Source organism: Oryx dammah, unplaced genomic scaffold (genome assembly GCF_014754425.2).
Source record: "Oryx dammah isolate SB20612 unplaced genomic scaffold, SCBI_Odam_1.1 HiC_scaffold_19, whole genome shotgun sequence".
In the NCBI taxonomy this organism is placed as follows: domain Eukaryota; kingdom Metazoa; phylum Chordata; class Mammalia; order Artiodactyla; family Bovidae; genus Oryx; species Oryx dammah.
In genome coordinates, this window is record NW_024070203.1 from 87,230,259 (window position 1) to 87,256,501 (window position 26,243).

The following is a 26,243-nucleotide window of genomic DNA, read 5'->3' on the forward strand; positions in this document are numbered from 1 at the left end:
ACAGGTCATAAACCTATCTGAATCTCTATTCTGTAAAATAAACAATATTGATAAATCTATTTTACAGGGCCGCAATAGGAAATGACCAAAATTAAACGTATCATTATATATTATTATTCCAACTGTGATTATTATAACTTATACAGATGTTTTGTTTACATGAATTGCATGTAGTTTATTTGCCTATGAGTTTTTTTTTTCATTATAAGCCTGGATTATGGAATTATTTCAGTTCTTCCTAAAATGCATCCTTAAAATTTTCTTTGGTGACCACGTGTTGAATTTTGTGCATCTGAAAATGTCTTTATTTGGCCCTGATCCATAAAAGATACTTTTGATAAGTACAATTTCTAAAATTGACATTAAGTTTTCTGGGGAATTTAGAGGGTTTTGTAGTCTACTCTCCTTTAGTATCCATTATGATTATGAGGTATCTATCCTCAGCTCTTTTTTTTTATTATAGTTGATGTACCATATTATGTCAGTTACAGGCATACAACACAGGTGATTCATAATTGTTGAAGGTTATTATCCATTTATAGTTATTACAATATATTGGCTATTTTCCCTATGTTGTATAATATGCCCCTATACCTTATTTTATAGATAATAGTTTGTACTTCTTAATCCCTTCCCCTAATGTTGCCCCTCCCAACTTCCTTCTCCCCGCTGATGACACTAGTTTGCTCTCTATATCTGTGAATCTGCTTCTTTTTTGTTATATTCATTACTTTGCTACAACTTTTAGATTCTACATATGGGTGATATCATGCAGTATTTGCCTTTCTCTGTCTGACTTTTCAGTAAGCATGAGTAAAGAGTGAGTAAAGGAACTTACTCTTTATGTCCGACTCTTTGCGACCCTGTGGACTATAGCCTGCCAGGCTCCTCTGTCCATGGAATTCTCCAGGCAAGAATACTGGAGTGGGTTGCCATTTCTTTCTCCAGGGGATCTTCCCAACCCAGGGATCGAACCTGGGTCTCCTGCATTGCAGGCAGATGCTTTATCCTCTGAGCCACCAGGGAAGCCACATGCCCTCCAAATCCAGACATGTGGCTGCAAGTGGCTTTTTTTTTTTCATTCCTTTCTATGACAGGGCAGTCTTGCATTGTATTTATATTATATACCACATCTTTACCCACTCATCTGTTGATGGATACTTAGGTTGCTTCCATATCTTGGCAATTGTTAATGATGCTGCCATGAACATTGAGGTGAATGTATCTTTTCAAATTAGTATTGTTTTGTTTCATTTTTCAGATATATACCCAAGAATGGAACTGTTGGGTCATATGGTAGCTCTATTTTTAGTTTTTTGAGAAATCTTTACCATTTTCCTCAAAGGCTGCCCTAATTTACATTGTCACCAAAAGTGTATGCTTCCTTTTCTCCACATCCTTGTCAGCATTTGTTATGTGTGTTCTTTCTCATAATAACCGTTCTGACAGATATGAAGTGATATCTCACTGTGGTTTTGATTTGTATTTCCCTGATGATCAGCAATGTTGAGCATTATTTCATGTGCCTATTAGCTGCCTGTTGTCTTCTTTGAAAAAAATGTTTAAATTCTTCTGCTTGTTTTTAATCCGGTTGCTTTTTTACCATCACTGAATTGTAGCACTGTTTATATATTTTAGATATTAACCCCTTATTGGTCCTATTATTTACAAATGTGTTCTCTGATTAACTAGGTTGTCATTTTGGTTTTATCAGTGGTTTCCTTTGCTGTGCAAAAGCTTAGAAGTTTAATTAGTTTCCATTTGTTTATTTTTACTGTTATTTCCTTTGTTCTAAAAGACAGATCCAAAAAAATATATAGCTATGATTTATGTTACAAAATGTTCTGTCTATGCTTTCCTTTAGGAGTTTTAGAGTTTCTGGTCTTACATTTAGATCTTTAAGCCATTTCAAGTTTATTTTCATATATGGTGCTACATGTAACTGTCCAATTTTTCCAGCACCACTTGTTTATTTCTGGATTGCTTATTCTGTTCCACTGATTTGTGTGTCTGTTTCTGTGTCAGTATCATACTGCTTTGATTACTATAGCTTTGCATTAATAGTATGGTCTGAAGCCAGGGAGTATAGTTCTTCCAGCTCTATCCTTTCTCAAAATTGTTTTGGCTAACTGGGTCTTTTATGTTTTTATACACATGTTAAAATTACTACGTCCTAAAACTCTACCATAAAATTTATTTTCTATTAAAATTTTTCTTCTTTTTCTTACACCTAGGGCAATGGCACCCCACTCCAGTACTGTTGCCTGAAGGATCCCATGGATGGAGGAGCCTGGTGGGCTGCAGTCCATGGGGTCACTGGGAGTCAGACACAACTGAGCGACTTCACTTTCATTTTTCACTTTCATGCATTGGAGAAGGCAATGGCAACCCACTCCAGTGTTCTTGCCTGGAGAATCCCAGGGACGGGGGAGCCTGGTGGGCTGCCGTCTATGGGGTCGCACAGAGCTGGACACGACTGAAGCGACTTAGCAGCAGCAGTGCGATTTAGAGAAGACTCTTGAGAGTCCATTGGACAGCAAGGAGTTCAAATCACTTAAACCTAAAGGAAATCAATCCTGAATATTAGGAGGATTAATACTGAAGCTGAAGCTCCAAAACTTTGGCCACCTGATGTGAAGAGCTGACTCATAGGAAAAGACCCTGATGTTGGGAAAGATTGAAGGCAGGAGGAGAAGGGGATGCCAGAGGATGAGATGGTTGGATGGCATCATCAACTCAATGGATATGAATTTGAGCAAACTGTGGGAGATAGTGAAGGACAGGGAAGCCTGGTGTACTGCAGTCTTTGGGGTCGCAAACAGCCAGACACGACCTAGTGACTGAACAACAACAAAGTGAGTTTTTATTTCTATAATAATGTTTTAATTTCTAAAATATCTCATGGGATTTCTTTTCCAAATTCAGCAAGACATTTTCTATTGGTTCCTATATTTAACTAATGTCTATTCCTCCTTTTAATTTACTTCTTGAATCTCACGTTATAGTCTTTGAAGTCATTGGAGGAATTTGCTGTGGTTGTTCAGTTGCTAACTCCTGTCTGACCTTTTGCAACCCATGGTCTGCAGCACACTGGGAATTGCTGTCCTTCACTATCTCCCAGAGTTTGCTCAGACTCATGCCTACTGAATCAGTGATGCCATCCAACTATCTCACCCTCTGTCGTCTCCTTCTCCTCCTGCCCTCAACCTTTCCCAGCATCAGGGTCTTTTCAATGAGTCAGCTCTTCACATCAGGTGGCCAAGGTATTGGAGTTTCAGCTTTGGCATCAGTCCTTCCAATGAATATTCATTCATTGGAGGAATAAGTCTGCTACTTGTTATTTCAGTATATTTTAATAGTGGTGACTCGTTTCCTTAAATATTGAGTGATTTTGTGCTTTAATGAAAGTCAAATTTTTAAATGTCATCCGTGAGATAGATCGCTTTGGGCATAAATTGAGGACACTTTCTTTTAAAGGTGAATTTTCTTCTCCTGAGTTCCAAGGAATACCAGCAACCTAGGAACACTTTGATCTTTTCAAGTGTCCTAAGCTTGGTGGAGAAAACTCAGTTCAGTTTCTCCACATTTCTGAAGTCTTTTGGACTTTCTTTCCATCACACCATTGAATAGTCACTTTGTCTTCTTATTTCTCACAACTTTATTATTTAGATCTTAGCTTAATATTTAGGTCTCTCTCTCCTGATATTGCCTCATTTTACTTTTTTATTATTTTATTTTATGAGAATTAACTTATTTTAACAATTCTTAAAATGCATTAGCATTTTTATTTGGTGTAATTTAGCCATGACATATTTTACTTTTATTAGAAGAGCCCTTTAGCAGTTATTTTATTGGGAGGATCTATTCTGTGGCCCTGCAATGTTGCCTTAAAATAGTATTTTAAAAACCACAAATGAAAGAAAATTATTTTGATTTCTCTGAAAATAATAGAAATATATGCATGTTTAATAGTAAGCAGTAGAACATATCTATGAATTTAATTTTGAGAGTCTTTAAGTTAAATGTGTTGACATGGGTGCCATTAATAGATATCCTGTTGGCCTAATACTATGCTGGTTAATTAGCACAAACCTAGAACCAATCCTTGGAATAGTTGAGATACCAACACCAGGCACATAATGGACAAAAGCGTATGAAGACAAAGTTAGGAATTAATAGTTGGCTATATCACGGTTACAAAGCCAGTTGGAAATGTTGAAAATGAAAGTTGCTCAGCTGTGTCCAACTCTTTGAGATCCCGTGGACTGTCCACGGAATTCTCTAGGCCAAAATACTGGAGTGGGTAGGCCCAGTAACAGCTACTCCTCAAGACAGCAATACCACTCATTTCAGGCACAGTGTGAGGAAGGTAGTCAATGACTATATGGTATTTTTAATAGTGACAGATGGTAACTAGACTAGTGGTGAATATCTTGAAATATATAGAAATATCAAATCACTGTGTTGTGTAACAGGAACTAACATAGCTTTGTAGGTCAAGTATATTTCAAAAACAAATAAACTCAGAAAAAAAAAATACCAGTCATTTCTAAAGGTGGTACAATGGCCTTACTTCACTGATTTGTAACCCTATTTCTTCTTTTTGCTCTCTCTTGACAAATAGTTGGATTTCAATAAATGTTGACAAATATATTAAAAAATAGGGACATTGAAGGGAAAATAAAGATAACTGATGCAATGGCAAAATGCAGATGTTCTAGTTTGCTTTATGTACATAAATATGCTTCGTGGTTAAAGGAATTTTTTTTTTAAATCTTTGCCACCAGATAAATCTACTCAACTTCAAAGAAATAATTACATCATAAATGCAATTTATGAACATGATCAGTATTAAAAACATGAAATATTTAGTGTGAGCTACCCTGAGTACTATAAAATTTAAAAAGAAGTTGTTTCTATTTTTTTTTAGAATATAAAATGTAATTAGACATAAGGTCAAATCAAAACTTTCGTGACTGTTCCTATAGGACTTATACTAACTGATCTTGCCCTTCCTTTTTACATTAGGCTAATAGTTCAACTGCTGCTCTTCATTTATCTAATACTATTATGTATATTTTCATGTTTTAGAATCACCATTATTTGAAAATATTATACATGAAGACCAATACAAGATCAGTTACTGAAATAAGTTATACTTATGAGGACTTTGAAAATGTTTGAAACTGAAGAATACTAAAAATGGCTGTAAAATCATCTGTCCTAAATGAAATATACATTAGCTTGACTATAAGTAGGAGAATTGGTGATGTGCTTCGATTTTCTGAACACTTAGAACACAGGTACAGAAAGATACTGAACCAATTTTTTATAATATGATTAGTAGAAAGAAGAGTATAGGAACATACACATTTACGCAGTTCCTTCTTTTTCAAGAAACAAAGAAATCAACACAAAATACAGTGCATATACTTCCATTATGTTAGTGAATACACTATAGATTTCTATCACTGGAAATATAGTTTGATGCTGAAATAAGTCTCATTAAGATCTGTAATCAGAAAATCAATTTTTATTTGGTAGTCATATTGTTAAATGAAACTTAGGCAGCTTGTTTCAAAATGTACTTGTTTCCAGTACATTGATTTTGAAAAGACCAAGAGTGGACACTATTATGAACTGTACAACCTGTACATGTTTAAAGGTAATCAACAAAGTTAACAGAATATATTTTTTTTAATGTTTAGAGTGAACACTTTAGGAGATATGTTCCTTCCAAGTCTGTTCAAAAACTTAATATATCCTAAAAATGGCTAAAGGTTTAGCAGACCTAAACAGTAACTTTGTATTATTTATGATAGGAAGACAAGGTCCAGAAATTATTTAGATCCTACAGATGAAATATGATAATAGCCACCAACATATTGCCACAAGTTACACCTACTCTGGGGCTTCTTCTTATTTTATCTCATGGTAACTTTTTTCTTATTAAAGTTTCTGATTCTGTATAATGTGGTATGTTGACAACTGAAATGCTGAATTTTTGAATTTTTAATACACCTAGCATGAATTTTGATATATTGCTATAATTTTAAAAATTGAATATAAAAAATTTACAAGGAAATGCTTTATGCTTATAGACAAAAATTCTCTTATAATCTGTCTTCCATACTGTGATTTCAATAAATATCAATATTTTAGTCAATTATTATATTTAATATTCACAGATTGTCTAAATCATCAAGACTTTTTTACATTTAATATTTTATAGGATAGTCTTCTTCAAGCTCAAAGTTTTATAATCATTTGCCATCAGTTAAGTGAGGAAAAATACAGTGAGGAATAATCAGTATTTTCAAGTCACAAGAATAAATGGAAAAAGCAAATTCCTTTGAAGGGAGAGAGACTTTAATTTATAATTTGCATCTTATTTCTACCATTTATAATGTGCTTTAAATTAAGTCACATAACATTTTCAGTTTTTTAATCATTGTTTCTTAAATAAATAGAAATGTAAAGGATGTGTGCTGATGTTTGAGAAAGAGAAAGAGGGAGATAAATTTAAAACAAAGTGTGTGAAGTGTTGACATAAGGAGTAGTTACCATATATTCCCATCTCTTGAAGAATTTTCCACAGTTTATTGTGATCCACACACTTAAAAAGGCTTTGGATAGTAAATACAGCAGAAATAGATGTTTTTCTGGAACTCTCTTGCTTTTTCTATGATACAGCAGATGTTGGCAATTCGATCTCTGGTTCCTTTGCCTTTTCTAAAACCAGCTTCAACATCAGGAAGTTCATGGTTCACGTATTGCTGAAGCCTGGCTTGGAGAATTTTCAGCATTTCTTCACTAGCGTGTGAGATGAGTGCAATTGTGCAATAGTTTGAGCACTCATTGGCATTGCCCTTCTTTGGGACTGGAATGAAAACTGACCTTTTCCAGTCCTGTGGCCACTGCTGAGTTTTCCACAGTTGCTGGCATATTGAGTGCAGCACTTTCACAGCATCATCCGTTAAGGTTTGAAATAGCTCGACTGGATTTCCATCACCTCCACTAGCTTTGTTCATAGTGATGCTTCCTAAGGCCCACTTGATTTCACATTCCAGGATGTCTGGCTCTAGGTGAGTGATCATACCATCATGATTATCTGGGTCATGAATATCTTTCTTGTACAGTTCTTCTGTGTATTCTTGCCACCTCTTCTTAATATCTTCTGCTTCTGTTAGGTCCATACCATCTGTCCTTTATTGTGCCATCTTTGCATGAAATGTTCCCTTGGTATCTCTGATTTTCTTGAAGAGATCTCTAGTCTTTCCCATTCTACTGTTTTCCTCTATTTCTTTGCACTGATCACTGAGGAAGGTTTTCTTATCTCTCCTTGCTATTCTTTGGAACTCTACATTCAAATGGGTATATCTTTCCTTTTCTCCTTTGCTTTTCACTTCTCTTCTTTTCACAACTATATGTAAGGCCTCCTCAGACAGCCATTTTGCTTTTTTGTGTTTCTTTTTCTTGGGGATGGTCTTGATTCCCGTCTCCTGTACAATGTCATGAACCTCAGTCCATAGTTCATCAGGCACTCTGTCTATCAGATCTAGACCCTAAAATTTATTTCTCACTTTGACTGTATAATCTTAAGGGATTTGATTAAGGTCATACCTGAATGGTTTAGTGGTTTTCCCTTCTTTCTTCAATTTAAGTCTTAATTTGGCAATAAGGAGTTCATGATCTGAGCCACAGTCTGCTCCCAGTCTTGTTTTTGCTGACTGTATAGAGCTTCTCCATCTTTGGCTGCAAAGAATATAATCAATCTGATTTCAGTGTTTGCCATCTGGTGATGTCCATATGTATAGTCTTCTCTTGTGTTGTTGGAAGAGGGTGTCTGCTATGACCAGTGCATTCTCTTGGCAAAAATCCATTAGCTTTTGCCCTGTTTCATTGTGTACACCAAGGCCATATTTGCCAGTTACTCCAGGAGTTTCCTGACTTCCTACGTTTGCATTCCAGTCCCCTATAATGAAAAGGAAATTGGGGGAGTAGTAGTTCTAAAAGGTCTTGTAGGTCTTCATAGAATCACATTAAACCATGGAAAATTCTGAAAGAGACTGGAATACCAGACCACCTGATCTGCTTCTTGAGCAACAATTAGAACTGGACATGGAACAAGAGACTGTTCCAAATAGGAAAAGGACTACATCAAGGCTGTATATTGTCACCCTGCTTATTTAACTTATATTCAGAGTACATCATGAGAAATGGTGGGCTGGAGGAAGCACAAGCTGGAATAAAGACTGCTGGGAGAAATATAAATAACCTCAGATATGCAGATGACACCATACTTATGGCAGAAAGCCAATAACTAAAGAGCCTCTTGATGAAAGAGAAAGAGGATAGTGAAAAAGTTGGCTTAAATCTCAATATTCAGAAAACTAAGATCATGTTATCCAGTCCCATCACTTCATGGCAAACAGATGTGGAAACAGTGGCAGATGTTATCTTTTGGGCTCCAAAATCACTGCAGATGATAAGTGCAGTCATGAAATTAAAAACACTTTCTCCTTGGAAGAAAAGTTATGACCAACCTAGACAGCATATTAAAAAGCAGAGACATTACTTTGTCAACAAAGTTTCGTATAGTCAAGGCTATGGTTTTTCCAGTAGTCACGTATGGATGTAAGAGTTGGACTATAAAGAAAGCTGAGCACCGAAGAATTGATGCTTTTGAATTGTGGTGTTGGTGAAGACTCTTGAGAGTCCCTTGGACTGCAAGGAGATCAAACCAATCAATCCTAAAGAAAATCAGTCCTGATTATTCACTGGAAGAATGGATGCTGAAGCTGAACCTCCAATACTTTTTGGCCACCTGATGTGAAGAACTGACTCATTTGAAAAGACTGTGATCCTGTGAAAGATTGAAGGTAGGAAGAGAAGGGAATGACAAAGGATGAGATGACTGGATGGCATCACCAACTCCATGGACATGAGTTTGAGCAAGCTCCCAGAGATGCTAAAGGGCAGGGAAGTCTGGTGTGCTACAGCCCATGGGGTCACAGAGTCAGACACAACTGAGTGACTGAACAATGGCAACGACTCGAGAGGGAAGGCTGATATTTATATATTAATGCAACATCAAGAGGTGGAGCTGATCAGGAACTTCTAGCCTTTGTTAGCCTCAGCCATCTCCTCTTGGTCCTCAGGCTTGGTTGTGCTGGAATCTGTGGCTGCTTCTTCAATCCTCGTCAGGAGTGATCTCGAAGCTTGTCAAGTGATCTGACTTCGTCTCAGATCATTGGAAACTATAGCTACCGTCCCACACCCATCTTGGCTGCAGGAATCTCAGCATTGCTCTTTGTCTCCGGACGCCATCATTTGCAGAATGATCAGTATGCTCACCTGGTACCAAACGTTGATCACACAGTAGAGGGAAACTGGAGAGTCAAGGAATGTGCTGGCTCCCTGAGAACCTGAGTCTCAGTCCAAATAACTCACATTTTAAATGAATTCATCATACGGATAACACAGACTTACACTATTAGTACCTCTTTTTCAATGTACTTTATGAACAAATTTAAAAGCACATACACTTTCCCAATAATACAAACATATTTAAAATAAAGGAATCATCAATACTTTTAATATCTGGCAAATACTCTAATATTTGATAACTTCTAGTCTATTTTTAACATCAAATAGTGGAGGTATAAAGCAAAAAGTGAAGTACTTTATTAAGTAACAATTTTCAGATAGGCGCTAAACAAATGCTTCTGAATGCTCTATCATTAGAATAGTTTGGGTTAACCTGCATCTAGATTAAATCACACATGACAAATAGCTTCCCCCTTCTCTTCCCATTCTTAGTATCAGATTTAGAGTTCAATAACTTCAAATTATTGTCTGATTCCTTCTTTTATAACCCTGATTCCCTGTCTAGCTAAACTCTAAACTAACCAGGCCAAAGGCACATACAAACAGCCCAGATAAGGCTAAAAATATAAACAGAGCTCTCAGCTTCTGCTCATTGCAGAAAAAGCTGAATTTGGAGTTTTGATCCAGCTTGCTAAAGCAAATAATCAAGTTTTGAGAGGAACACAATAACCCAGGGTCTTCACAATGTTGAAGGTAAAAGTCAAAATTATTAGACACATAAAAAACAGAAAAAGATGACTAGTACACAGATTAAAAAGCGATATAGTCTGACACTTAAAGTATCACAAGTTGAAATTAGCAGAGCAGTGTTTTAAATTTGCAAGTATAATCATTGTCAAAAAGTATGTGAAAGCATGATTGTAGTGAATAAATAAAAAAGAAATTTCAGTGGAGAAATAGAAAATATAAAAATAAATGAAATTAAAATTATGAAAATAAAAAATATCTACATTAAAATATATATATCCTCATTAAGGAGTGGTCAGTTGGGAAATTTGAAAAAAAAATAGAATCATCAAACTTGAAGATAAATTAATAAAAGTTTTTCAATGTGAAGAAAGCAGAGAAAATAGATTAAGAACCATTGAACAGAACTTCAGTGATTTGCAGAATATCATCAAGTCATAACATTCATGCATTGGAGTCCTATAGAGAGAGAAGAGAGAAAATAAGCAGAAAAAAATACTTGAAGAAATAGTGAAGATATAAAAGTTATACTTTCAGTAATCTCAAGAAGCCCTAAACTGTATATACAAATATATATATATATATATATATATATGATGCATACTGAAGTCAAACAGTTGCAACTCCAATGTGCCAAGAAAATCTTAAAAGCAATTCTCCCCAAAGACACTATCTACAGATAAAAACAATACAAACATCTATTTCTCATTATAAAAAATCAAAATAAGAAACTGGAACAAATATTTAAGGTCCTAAAAGAAAAACTGAGAACCTAGGTTTATAAATCCAGTGAAAATATCCTAATCAAATATAGAAAGACAAAATGAATAAATAAAAATTGAGCATTCATCCTTAGCTAAAAATATTATAAGAAATAATAAAGGAAGCTCTAGATAAAGGAAGATGGTATCAAATTAAAACTCAAATCCTATAGAGGAAATCAAGACTATCAGAAATGGAGTTTAAGTCATTAAGCACAAATGTTTTTCTCTGTACTAATGATAAAACTTATGATCAGCTAAAGCAAAACATAACATTGTACTATGGGGTTTGAACATACACGCATGTGTGTGTGTGTGTGTTCTAATATTTAATGTAAGAACAAAAATAATTCACCTATGCATCAAAGAAAAGCTCAAGAGAAATTTTAAAATATTTTAAATTGAATTATAAAAAATAAATTATGAGAGATCGCAAAAGCAACACTTCTAGGTAACCGTTTTAAATGTTTAATTATAAAAGTAAAAGAATGTAAGTGCAACATATATAGATATATCTCTTATGGATATAGTATATATGACAACAATAGCCAAAGTGAAATGAAAGGAAGTCTAATATTGATTGCAAAGCTTTTATATTTTTTTTTCATGTAATCATATAATACTTAACTCTAAACAGACTGTGAAAAGAGAAAGGCATAACTGTAGAGAACAGAGTTGTTGACACGTGGCAGGGGGAAGGTGAGGGATGGACAAACTGAGAGAGCAGAACTGACTTACAGACACTATCTGTGTCAAATAGACAGACAGTGGGAAGCTACTGTATGCAAACAGGGCCTAGCTGCCTGCTCTGTGAAGACCTAGCAGGGTGGAATGGAGGGTGGGAGGGAGACTCAAGAGGGAGAGGATATGCATATACATATAGCTGACTCATGATGCTGCACAGCAGAAGCTAACACAATATTGCAAAGCTATTGTAGTCCAATAAAAAAGGATAAAAACATATATTGTATCCCTTGGAGAAACCATTTAAGATTTGCAAAGAAACAGAATCACAAAACTATTATATAAGAGATTTATTTTCAAAAATGAGTTAACTTTAAAAAAAAAATGAGGAAACAAAGATAACAACAGAAACAAAAACATGGGGAAAATGGAAAAGATGTAACTAAATGGTAGAAAAAATCTACATAATGAATAATCACATTAAGTGCACGGAACTGGGGATTCAAAATTTTAAATATAGACATTTTCAGAAGGTATACAGAAACAAGACATAGCATCCTTTCTGCAAGAGGCATACTTTAAATATAAAAAATAAAGGTAGGTTGAAAGTAAAAGAATGGATAGGTAAACCATGTGTATCATGTAAGAAAGCTAGAATCTCATATTAATATTAGTACTACTTACGTTATACTTTGAGGCAACAAGAAAATGAAATATTTTAAAATGAGAAAATAGTAAATTCTAAAAAGGAATAAAAATCATAAATATTCATGCATTTAACAGAGCCTCAAAACACCTGAGAAAAATTTGACAAAATTAAAATAAAAAACAAATTTACAATTATAGTTGCATAGTTCAACATTCCTTTCTCAAGATTTTAAAAAGGAGAAAAACTGAGAAAAGACATGGAAGATCTGAACAGCACTATCATCTTCTTTGACCTAGTTGACAATTATAATACATATGCCCAAAGGCTGCAGAATATATTCTTTTTAAGAATACATGGAAAATTCACCAAGATAGACCATATACTGAGCCATAAAACAAGTCTCAATAAATTTCAAAATAATGAAATCCTGCAAGACTGTTCTTTAATGATATGAAATAATTTAAAAATCAATAAACATAATGTATCTAGAATTAAGATCAATTATGTATCAGTGAAAAAAATCACACTGCTAAAAAAATCCACAAGTCAAAGGAAAACTCAAGAAAGAAACTTCAAACTATTTTAAATTGAATGATAAAAAGAGTAACAAATTATGGAACTTTGTTAAAGCCATATAGGAAAATCACTCTGCCTAAATTCTGTTACATAATGAACAGCCATTACCATCTTTAGTGTAAAAAATTAAATCTATATTTTTATGTTAAATATCAGTGTTCTCTTTCCTCTTCTTTGCCTGTTTTTAATTTTCGTTGTTATGAAGATACAAATCGTATGCGCTCAACATAGTAATACTAGCTCAACATTAGTACTATTGATCTGAATAATAGTTTAAACCCCCAACATAATCCATAATAACATTAGAGACCATTACACAGCTGTCAAAAGTCACTGGAGTTTCTACATTATTATGTCCGTGTGATGTGAGAAATATTTTGACAGCACTAGAAAAACCTCGTAAGTTGTGAACAGCAGAACAAATCACAGCCACGTGTGGATTAAATATACTTCCAAAGCAAAGAGAGTTTTGTTTTCTCTAAGAAATTCTGAAAGATTGCTATGTGTATATATAGATTTTTTATATAAACAGATTTTTGTATATGTATGTATGCACATATATATACACCAATTACTAATATGTCTTTTTTAAAAGCTTTACAACTATTTTTCACTCATTAAAATAGCTTCTGACTCTCCATTAACTTAAATTGTTATGACAGAAATTAAATGAATTCTATTTAAAAAGTCATTTTTTTCTATTAAAACTGCAACTCCTGGATCTATATTTTAATATTTCTCCTCTTGTGTAAACACCATTGCTAGCCTTTGGACTCACGCAACCAAGAACAGTGAAGATTTATGCTTTGAAGGTGTTCTATGTCCTTACATAGACACAGAACAGTAGTAATTCACAGAAGTCGCTGACTATGTCTATTGAATGAAAAGTGCATAAGCAATAGAGCTATGGACAACTGTCAAAGTGTAAGTGATAAAAATGAGACTGGCAACATATTGCATCAGGCTTTACTCGCTTCTATGAGTAAAGGTTCAAAACTATTTCTGTGAAAAAGGCAAGTACAAAGAAAAATTCAGGGCCTTTGCCAAACTGAAGTTGTAGTCAGGAAAAGTAGTTAGGCATACAATTATGTTCTTATCGGGTGTGCTTAAAAAGAAGAAAAAAAATTTAAAGTGAAGGCAAAAGTGGCAATGGCTATTTCTAAAGTTAAGAAGCCCGATGCTGGGCAGCAGAAGCACAGAATTGAGAACATACAATAGATGGGCACTAAATATAGAATCGTGAATCCCTCCCATTGCATGAACACAAAAGTTATCACACCTTTAATGTCTCACTCCATTCCAGCAACAACTGGCCTCCTAGCTCCTGCTAGAAATGCTAAGTCCTCTCCTGCCTTAGGGCTGCTATGCCTCTGCACCCAGACTGTGCCCTCTGCCTGGAGGACTAACCTCTCGGATACACTGGCAGAGCTCCCTCCTACACCTCCTTCAAAGCTATTCTCAAATATTTTCTCAGTGAAGCTCACCCTGATCATCCTGTAAAATATATATTACACCTCCTCAAAGTAATACTCAAAATTCTCCAAGCCAGGCTTAACGAGTACATGAACGATGAAATTCCAGATGATCCAGGTGGATTTAGAAAAGCCAGAGGAACCAGAGATCAAATTGCCAACATCTGTTGGATCATAGAAAAAGCAAGAGAGTTCCAGAAAATACATCTACTTCTGCTTTATTGATGAGCCAAAGCCTCTGACTGTGTGGATCACAAAAAGATGTGAAAAATTCTTCAAGAGATGGGAATACCAGACCACCTGACCTGCCTCTTGAGAAATCTGTATGCAGGTCAGGAAGCAACAGTTAGAACTGGACATGGAACAACAGACTGGTTCCAAATAGGAAAAGGAGTACGTCAAGGCTGTATATTGTCACACTGCTTATTTAACTTATATGCAGAGTACATCATGCAAAATGTTGGGTTGAATGAAGCACAAGCTGGAATCAAGATTGCCAGGAGAAATATCAATAAACTCAGATAGGCAGATGACAGCACCCTTATGGCAGAAAGCAAAGAAGAGCTAAAGAGCCTCTTGATGAAAGTGAAAGAGGAGTGAAAAAGTTGACGTAAAACCCAACATTCAGAAAATGAAGATCATGGCATCTGGACCCATCACTTCATGGCAAAGAGATGGAGAAACAATGGAAACAGTGAGAGACTTTATCTTCTGGGCTCTAAAATCACTGCAGATGGTGACTGCAGCCATGAAATTAAAAGATGCTTGCTCCTTAAAAGAAAAGCTATGACCAAGCTAGACAGCATATTAAAAAGCAGAGACATTGCTTTGCCAATGAAGATCTGTCTAGTCATACCTATTGCTTTTCCAGTGGTCATATATGGATGTGAGAGTTAGACTTTAAGAAAGCTGAGCACTAAAGAATTGATGCTTTTGAACTGTGGTGTTGGAGAAGACTCTTGAGAGTCCCTTGGACTGCAAGGAGATCCACCCAATCCATCCTACTGGAGTCCAGTCCTGAATATTCTTTGGAAGGACTGATGTTGAAGCTGAAACTCCAATATTTTGGCCACCTGATGCAAAGAGCTGACTCTTTGGAAAAGACCCTGATGCTGGGAAAGATTGAAGGCAGGAGGAGAAAGGGGCAACAGAGGATGAGGTGGTTGAATAGCATCATCGAAGCAATGGACATGGGTTTGAGCAAACTCTTGGAGACAGTGAAACACAGGAAGCCTGGTGTTCTGTGGCCCATGGGGCTGCAAAGAGTAGGACATGACTGAGCAACTGAACAACAATAAATATGGATTATGGACACTTGCAGAGAAACAGTCTCCAAAAGACTCAACAATATCTTTGGCCTTTGAGAGAGATGAGAAAAGACAATTAGCAAGTAAGACAACTCTGATCATCTTAAATTTATTGGACCTCAAGTTCTGGGTACCTATGTATAAGCTGTCTAGTGGGAACTCCCATCTTAAGACCTATTTCACATATCCAAATACCATGTATTCGTGCCTTTCCACTTAATATCTCTCTATAGACATGCACAGCTATTTTCTGCATCTAATGGAAAATATTTTCTAGTATGGGAAAATTCAAATTCTTTTTGAAAGAAAGCCTCAGGAACCAGGAGCAATTTAAAATATTCCCATTTCCTTCCATATTTTCATGTTCATTCATTACCATCAAATAGATTGCAAGTAATTTCAAAGTGGTTGATATTTACATTAAATTCAGTGGTTATCCTAATGTATGCAGTTAACAGAGACAAGGTTAGGCACACACAACGTAAATGTGATATATACACACACACATATATAATATATATACATATACAACACATTACAGTTTTAAATGTTCTAGAAACTGATATAAATAATGGTAAATTCATGATATTGTGTACTGTGTATGTCTCATATTTTTTATGTTGAGAAATTTTTCTAAAGAATATCATCGAAAGCACTTTTAAGCAGAAAAAGAAAAGTTGTATGCCTGACAGGAATGTATTTTTAAAAAGCTAGTGTTTATATATATAGTTCCTAACCACATTTGCTGATGGATTCAATAAATTAGTCATTACATGTCACCTCTGGTAGGTTATATAGATTAAATGATAATTAAGGACCAATCCCTTTTAAAAAATAATTGCATGTTGCAGCTTATCTTCATGATTGCTTTGTTGCATCATATTATGCTACAACTTATATTAGAGATTGGTTGCATATTTATTTCATATTCATTTTATATATGATTCTGGTTGCACATTTATTTCATATTTATTTTAGATATGAAAGAAATATGCTTACCTAGAGGATAGCCTCCTGAAGTGAAGTGGTTAATAACAAGAGTTATATTCACAGTGAATGTGAACATGTTTGCTGTTGTATTGGAAGAGTACAGGTGTCAGTTACCAAGGATATTCAAAAGCTCTTGGGTAAATTGTTTCATTCATGATATGCAAACACTTTTATAATCAGATGAAGAAATTCAAGTACAGAGGGCACTTGCAAGGGTCCTGCTACGAAAGGGAACTGGAAAATGAGAATTTGCAGATAAAAATCAAAGATGAAATTGAATTAAGGAAAAGAGGTGAGGAGAAAAGAGCCAGGACATAGTCCTTGTACATGTCGATTGTCTTGCAAGTTAATGAATCACTTGCGTACAGTGAATGCTAGGGCTAATAGTGGTATTGATAATGCTTGGGTGTTCCATGAAAAAAGATCAACATCACTTGGCTGAAAACCTGATCCTAAACTAAGGCACTCAGACTAAGACATCCAAAGAACCACTAGTGAAACAAAGTGACATCCTGAACTTTGAAGAGAAATTTATATGCACATTAGGAATCTTAAGCCATGCATACCTTTTCACCAATAACCTTTTCAAAAATTGTACTGAGTAGTATGCTGAAAAGAAATGCTAATAGTAGCTCACTTTCTTTAAACATTAATCACACTGCTTAATTCATAAGGAAGCTCTGCTTCTGTATCTTGGCTAAATAATACACTTTTTTTATTCTTACCAGTGATGTCAATGTTTCATTTTTTTGATTTATTCATTTAGTTTGCACTGATCTAAGAAGTACAGTACCACATTTTCTTTTCAAGGTAGTTAAGAGTTATAGATTAGCTTTCTATGTTAAGTAGAATTGAATAAACATACATATTTTTCATTGTAAAATAGACAAGGTTTACTTGCTTAGTCAACATAACACAAATTTAGCACTTATTGGCTCCTTTACAGATTCCTCCTCACTTAATCCTTTCAAATATAAGACGAGTTATTATCTTATTTTACAGTAGAGGAAACAAAATCTGAAAGGTTAATTTTCTTGCCCAAAGGAATGCAGATCTATAAAACTTCAAAGGTCAACCTATTAACATTACATTGCCTCTCAAAAATTCTATCATGAGTGTTATAGACGCCATGGATGTTCCCACTGGATTCCTCTTATCTGGCTCCTCCACCCATCCCTGATTACTGCCAATGGCTGACACTGGAACTCTTCTCAGAAGAACTGTCCTTGACAGGCATGAGTCAACTTGCCCGAAGATGTCCTGGTGATCCTGCCTCTACCCTCTGCCTGGGGTAATGCTAATAGTAGCTCACTTCAGCTAATTCCTATCCCCTTTGCTCCTGGAGAGACCAATCTCATTAGTACAAATCATGCTTCTGAAATGTTAGTTGCTCAGTCATATCCATGTCTTTGCAACCCCATGGACTGTAGATCACCAGGCTTCTCTGTCCATGGAATTCTCCAGGCAAAAATCCTGAGGTGGACAGCCATTCCCTTCTCCAGGGGATCTTCATGACCCAAGGATTGAATCTGGGTGTTCCACATTGCATGTGGATTCTTTTCCATCTGAGCCACCCTGCTTCAAAAATCCCCTGTGAAATCAGATTGAATTTGAAGCCACGTTGACTTATTTAACTTATATGCAGAGTACATCATGGGAAACGCTGGGCTAGAAGAAGCACAAGCTGGAATCAAGATTGCCAGGAGAAATGTCAATAACCTCAGATATGCAGATGACACCACCCTTATGGCAGAAAGTGAAGAGGAACTAAAAAGCCTCTTGATGAGAGTGAGAGGAGAGTGAAAAAGTCGGCTTAAAGCTAAACATTCAGAAAATGAAGATCATGGCATCTGGTCCCATCACTTCATGGGAAATAGATGGGGAAACAGTGGAAACAGTGTCAGACTTTATTTTGGGGGGGCTTCAAAATCACTGCAGATGGTGACTGCAGCCATGAAATTAAAAGATGCTTACTCCTTGGAAGGAAGGTTATGACTAACCTAGATAGTATATTGAAAAGCAGAGACATTACTTTGCCAACAAAGGTCCGTGTAGTCAAGGCTATGGTTTTGTTGGACTGTGAAGAAAGCTGAGCTCCGAAGAATTGATACTTTTGATCTGTGGTGTTGGAGAAGACTCTTGAGAGTCCCTTGGACTGCAAGGAGATCCAACCAGTCCATCCTAAAGGAGATTAGCCCTAGGTGTTCATTGGAAGGACTGATGCTGAAGCTGAAACTCCAATACTTTGGCCACCTCATACAAAGAGTTGACTCACTGGAAAAGACCCTGATTCTGGGAGGGATTGGGGGCAGGAGGAGAAGGGGACGACACAGGATGAGATGGCTGGATGGCATCACCGACCCGATGGACATGGGTTTGTGTGAACTCCAGGAGTTGGTGATGGACAGGGAGGCCTGGCGTGCTGTGATTCATAGGGTCGCAAAGAGTCGGACACGACTGAGCGACTGAACTGAACTGAACTGAACTGAACTGATAACTAGCTTCTTGCTCTATCCTGGCTTCCTCCCCTCCTTCACTTACAGGCTTTTGCTGAGAACCTTGCCTCACATAGGAACCCCCTTTTGACGTTTCACTGGTAGGAAACCTGACCTGAGACAGTTGGCTCAGGAGGCAGGGGTGTCTCTAGAGTAGACTGTGAAGATAGGATTTTAAAATTGACTTTCTTATCAGCCAGTCTCAGTGAAGACCCCAGCCCTGGGCACCAGTGGTGTGTGCAGTGTGATGAAGCAGGACAATTGCTGAGAATGACACCAGGACTAGCTGCAGATATACTAGCTTCTTTAGTGTCTTTGGCATTTGATAGATACAGGGGAAAAGTAACTCTAAAATTAGTGTAGAATTGAGTGGGTATGGCTGAGAGCTACTAATTTATTAAGGAGAAATGACAGGCTCCAATCAGTCAATCAACAGTTTAAAGCAAAGTCTGGAAGTCAGAGTGCCCCCTTGGCAGGGTTGAGAGACTCTCACCTAGTGCTGTTTGAGGCCTAATTAATTATAGGAATTAACTGCAAAAGTAACAGAACATCAGAGAAAGCTGAATTTTCACCTTGGCAATGCTCACCTGCCAAAGTTAGGACTTACTAGTAAATGACTGGCACCTTAAGATTTGAGGTATGGATATCTGTGCAGTTGCAATGAAGAAGCACGCAACTTTAGGCTACCCTGAGTTTTATGAGATAGCATACCCCACCTCCACTTGACGGAAGAGCATCTCCCGAGCCTCCAAACCGTGAGAGGGCCTCAGAGCAGCTGTCTCACAGGACAGCACTTGCCATCTTCAATGTTACGCCTCTTCTTCTGTCTGCCAGACCAGCGGTGGGGGTCAGACCTTCTGAGGGTCAAATAGACTGACCGTCAATAAACTGCTGAGCCCACTAAGGGAGGGAGTGATTTTCTGATAAAGGATTATAGGATGTAACTAGTTCTCCAGGAGCTTGGCCCAGAAATGTATCCTAGAGTGCTGAATAGAACATTAAACTAGTTAGAAGAAATTCTGTCAGAAATAGGTCACTCTCCCGTGACTCTGGATTTAATTGCCTGACATGGCCCTTAGAGGCTTTTTAATAACTAGAATCTCTACTCAAAGATCAGAGATGCTGATAGCCTATATTACATGCAGAAATGATTTCAGAATTGTGGAACAAAGAATGAAAAGTCTCAGAAAAGTGGGGGTGCAAGAGTGAATCCATTATAGAAGAACGAAAGACCCCACATCTGACACTGTTCTCAGGAGCATCCAGAAGACATTCTGTTTATCAGGACAGCAAGGAATGCCTTCATAAGGGAGGCACCAGTGCTTTGGGGAATTCTGTATTGTGGAGATAGTTGCAGAACTGGTCTCCCTGCTATTAATAGAGACAATAACTTTCCAGAATATCAGAGAGCATATGACATCACTTAACTGTCAGAGACAGTGTAAGAGTAGCTATCATTAGACAATCTGATCTTAATGAGAACTAAGGCTGAACCTGACTCACAGATCTATGGAGGTGGCTCAAAGTGTTAGTCACTCAGTCGTGTCTGACTCTTTGTGACCCCATGGACTGTACCCTGCCAGGCTCCTCTGTCCATGGGATTTCTCAGGCAAGAATATGGAGTGGGTTGCCATTTCCTTCTCCAGGGGATCTTCCCTATCCAGGGATCGAACTTGGGTCTCCTGCATTGTAGACGGGTTCTTTACCATCTGAACTTCCATGGAGATGACTCATACAGCATGATCCTAGAGGAAGGATGGATGAGCGGTCACCAAGAATATTGCTTAATATATAATCAACAGAGATCAAGAATGAATCAACAGAAGGTTGATTAGCTTACCCGATGGAAAAGCAGTCCACTGTCCAGTTCTCAAACCTGAACTAGTTCTCAGACCACAACTGCAATGACTGAAAGGGAGGCCAGATGTCTTTGAAGAATGGGACCAAAGAGGTCCCATAACCAAGGAAATATACCTTGGATTAAGGAGAATACTTATATTTTTCAAGGGCAGGTAGACATAAGATTTGAGCTGAGAGTGATATTATAGGTTCAGAAAATAAAGGAAGTCCTTACCAAGGTTTATCTCACAGTTTTTTACTGTGCCCATGGGTCCACTTAGTGGTCATTTCTCAAACCCTGAATGTGTTTTTTAAATAAACACACTTAGCAGCTCTCAGAACTTTCACACTGACTCCTTGTCTAGTGGTATAAGGATTATTGTTTTAGGAAAAGACAAGTGGAAGCTCCTGAAACAGACCAAGTCAGTAAATAAAAAAGAAATACATAGTAAATCCTGAAATTAGTTAAAGAGTTTAATTTTACCCTCTGAGATGAAGGGGTAGCATTTCTCATCATATCTCATTTCATCAGTCTGTCCCACACAGATATAAAAATAAAAAATTGAAGCGATAGATAACATTGAATAAAAATAGATGGCTAAAAACTCAGCTTCATGACAGCCTTAAAGCAGCTGACATGGTAGATGTGATATCTTTACTAGAATGCATTCATATTGCCCTGCTATGAGGTGTGGAGATATTCATCCAGCAAATGCATCCTTTCCCATATCCATTAGGAAGAGAAGAAAATGTTACTTTCACATGTGATGTATAACATATACGTTCTATGGCTGCTGTATGCAAGGGCTAATTTAACTTTCTGTCACACAATAGTGCCAAAGGACATGAATTATCTGGATACTGCACGGACCATCAAATTGGCCCATCACGTCAATGACATCATGTGAATTGTACTTGATGAGCAAGATGAGGCATGCATTCTGGATGCCTGATCAGATAAATTCTCCAGAAGACAGGAGATAGCTGCTAAATCAGTAAAGATTTCAGGAGTTTCCTGGTCTAGGGCATGCTGAGATACCTCTTCTAAAAAAAAAACAGGAGCCCCCAGCATGAGCTCTCCTGGAGGTTGCCATTTTGGCACCAAGACCTGGCCCCACCCTCTAGCCTGCAGGCTCTAGCGCTAGGACCCCTCAAGTCAAACAACCAAGAGGATGGGAACACAGCCCCACCCATCAACAGACAAGCAGCCTAAAGTCATCCTGAGCCCATAAAAAAAAAGTGAAGTTGCTCAGTCGTGTCCAACTCTTTGCAACCCCATGGACTGTAGCCTACCAGGCTCTTCCATCCATGGGATCTTCCAGGCAAGAGTACTGGAGTGGGTTGCCATTTCTTTCTCCAGGAGATCTTCCCAACCCAGGGATTGAACCCGGGTCTTCCACATTGTAGGCAGACGCTTTACCATCTGAGCCACTAGGGCCCATGGTCGCATCTAGATATGCCCCTTGACATGACCTTGCTCACGAGAGGAACAAGATCCTGCTCCATGCACCAATGAGCAGAGACCAGTCCCTCCAATCAGTAAGACTGCATAACCCAAGATCTCCAGGAGCAAGGGCCAGACACCAGAAAAAAGAAGAACTTTAACCTTGCACAACAGAGGCTACAAACACAAAAACTTAGACCAAACAAAACAGCAGAGAAATATGTTCTATATGAAGAGACTAGATAAAATCTCATCTTAGAAAAACAGCAAGATGAAGAGAGATAAAGCCCAAGAAAATATTGAGCCCAAAAAATCCCCTAATATGGGAAAGGAAACACTCATTCAAGTCCAGGAAGTGCAGGGTCCAATATAGAATAAATATAAAGAGGAACATGTGAAGACACTGTAAAAAAAAACACACATGTAAGCTAAATTTGTTACTAAACAACCAATGAATCACTGAAGAAATGAAAGAAAAAAGAAAAAATACAAAAATGAATATAAGGTGATCCAAAACATATGAGATACAGCAAAAGCATTTCTAAGTAGGAAGCAATCTAGAAGAAATGGACATATTCTTAGAAAGACTGAATCTTCCAAGATTAAACAAGAAAGAAATAGAAAATATTAACAGATGAATCACAAGTACTGAAATTGAAACTGCGATTTTAAAACTTTCAGCAAACAAAAGTCCAGAACCAGAAGGCTTCACAGACAAATTTTATCAACCATTTAGAGAAGAGTTAATACTGATTTTTCTGAAACTCTTCCAAAAAATTGCAAAGGAAGCAACACTCCCAAGCTCATTCTATGAAGCCATCGTCACTCTGGTACCAAAACCAGACAAAGATACCACACAAAAAAGAAAACTACCGACCAATATCACTAATGGACATAGAAACAAACTTATTCAATAGTATACTAGCAACCTGAATACAATACATTAAAAGGGTCTTATAATATGGTCAAGTGGGATTTGCTCCAGGACTGCAATAATTTTTCAATATCCACAAATCAATCAGTGTGATACACCATATTAACAAATTGAATAATAAAAATCATATCATTGTCTCAATATGTGAAGAAAAAGCTTTTGAGAAAAATTAACCTTCATTTCTGATAGAAACTCTCCAGAAAGTGCACATAGAGCAAATAGGTGAGTGTTGAGCTTAGTTGCTCAGTCATGTCCAACACTGTGACTCCATGAACTGTAGCCTTTCCAGCTCCTCTGTCCATGGGGATTCTCCAGGCAAGAATACTGGAGTGGATTTGCCATGCCCTCCTCCAGGGGAATCTTCCCAACCAAGGGATAAAACACAGGTCTCCCACATTGCAGGTGAATTCTTTACCTTCTGAACCATGAGTGAATTCATCATAATAAAGTCCATATATGACAAACCCACTGCAAAGATCATTCTAAATAGTGAAAAACTGAGAGCATTCCCTCTAAGATTAGGAATAAGAGAAGTATCCCCACCCTCACCACTTTTATTTAACATAGTTTTGGAAGTGCCAGCTATAGCAATCAGAGAAGAAATAGAAATAAAAGAGATCCAAATTGGGAAAGAAGTAACTGGTACTGTCTGCAGATGACAGGATAATATACATAAAATATCCTAAAGATGCTACCAGAAGACTGCCTGAGCTCATCAATCAATTTGGTGGAGTTGCAGAATACAAATGGATGCACAAAAATCTCTTGCTTCCTGTTCACTAACAAAATATCAGAAAGAGAAATCAAACAATCTTATATATCATCACATCAAAGGAATTAAATACATAGAAATAAACTTACCTAAGGAGACAAAAGACCTATACTCTGAAAACTGTAAGATGCTGATGAAAAGAATCAAATGACACAAACATTTGGAAAGTTACAACATGTTCTCAGACTGGAAGAATCGATATTGTAAAAATAAATATACTACCCAAGGCAATGTACACATTCAATGCAATCCCTATCAAATTAACAGTGGCATTTTCATAGACCTAGAACAAAATTTTTCACTGTGTATGGAAACACAAAAGACCCCAAATAGCCAAAGAAATCCTGAGAAAGAAAAATAGAGCTGGAGGAATCAAGCACCTTGTCTTCAGACTGTACTACAAAGCTATGGTCATCAAAACGGCACAAAAATAGAAATATTGATCAATGAAACAGAGTATAAAGTCCAGAGATAAACCCACATACCTGTTCAGTTATTATATGACAAAGGAGGCAAGGATATACAATGGAGGAAAGATAGTCTCTTTAATAAGTGCTACTGGGAAAATTGGACAACTTAATGTAAAAGAATCAAATTAGAACATTTTCTAAGACCAAACACAAAAATAATCAATTCAAAATAGATTAAAGACCAAAATGTAAGACTGGGTACTGTAAAACTTCCAAAGGAAAATATAGACACAACACTGAATATAAATCAGAGCAAGATCTAGAGTAATGAAAACAAAAACAAAATTTTAAAAATTGGACTTAATTAATCTTAAAACTTTTCACAGCAAAGGAAATCATAGAAAAATGGAAAGACAACCTATAGAATGAGAAAAATATTTGCAAATGATGCAACCACAAGGGTTCAATCTCCAAAATCTGTAAATAATTTATGCAGCTCAATATCAAAAAAAGCAAACAACATAATTGAAAAATAGGCAGAAGATCTAAATAGACTTTTCTCCAAAGAAGACATACAGATGACCAAAAAGTACATAAAAAGACACTCAATATCACAAATTATTAGAGAACTGCAAATCACAACTATAGGAGGTATCACCTCACGCTGGTCAGAATGACCATCATCAAAAATCTACACACAATAAATGCTAGAGAAGGTATGGAGAAAAGTGAACCCTCCTACACTGTTGGTGGGAATTTAAATTGGTGCAGCCACTATGGAGAACAGTATAGAAATTCCTTGGGCTTCCCAGGTGGCCTTAGTGGTAAAGAACCTGCCTGCCAATGCAGAAGATGCAAGAGATGCAGGTTTGATCCCTAGGTCAGGAAAATCCTCTGGAGAAGGGCATGGCAGCCTACTCCAGTATTCTGGAACCTGCAGACCACAGTCCAGAGGGTCACAGAGAGTCAGACACAGAGGCAGCACACATGCATGAACACAGAAGTTCCTTAAAAAATAAAAGAGCTGACTCATTGCAAAAGAGCCTGATGCTGGGAAAGACTGAAGGCAGGTGGAGAAGGGGACGACAGAGGATGAGATGGCTGGATGGCATCACCGACTCAATGGACATGGGTTTGAGTGAACTCCGGGAGTTGGTGATGGACAGGGAGGCCTGGCGTGCTGCTGAGCGACTGAACTGAACTGATTCACCAGATACTAAATTAGGTAATAGGGCTACTGCTGCTGCTAAGTCGCTTCAGTCGCATCCGACTCTGTGCGACCCCACAGACGGCAGCCCACCAGGCTCCCCCATCCCTGAGATTCTCCAGGCAAGAACACTGGCGTGGGTTGCCATTTCCTTCTCTAATGCATGAAAGTGAAAAGCGAAAGTGAAGTCATTCAGTTGTGTCCAACTCTCAGTGACCCCATGGACTGCAACCTACCAGGCGTCTCCATCCATCGGAGTTTCCAGGCAAGAGGACTGGAGTGGGGTGCCATTGCCTTCTCCAATAGTGCTACTAGGATATATAATACATATTGATATGATTTCTACCTTCCTGAAGCTTGTATTTTTACAAATAAAACAATTTCAAACTAGGGTATTAGTGCTATTGAAAAAAAAAAAAAAAAAACAAGCAACCCAGATGCTGAGATAGAGAATAATGGACATGTTTGATGACAATTTTAGAAGAGTAGTTGCAAATGGGCTCTCTGAAGATTAAATACTTTAGCCAGGAGCATGACAGGCAAAGAGATCAGGGATGGACAGCATCCTCCAGTGTGAATGCGCCTTCTATACACAAGAAACAGAAATGAATATTGCTAGAAACTAG

The 26,243-nt window shown here is 37.1% G+C and overlaps 1 protein-coding gene and 1 non-coding gene across 2 annotated transcripts in view; both read right to left on the minus strand.

The window, feature by feature from the left end:
• Positions 1-26,243, minus strand: part of CNBD1 (cyclic nucleotide binding domain containing 1) — a 429,355-nt gene that overhangs the window by 212,750 nt on the left and 190,362 nt on the right. The window lies entirely within an intron of this gene.
• Positions 955-1,026, minus strand: TRNAC-GCA. Its single transcript has one exon. It is a non-coding gene; the product is annotated as a tRNA-Cys (tRNA).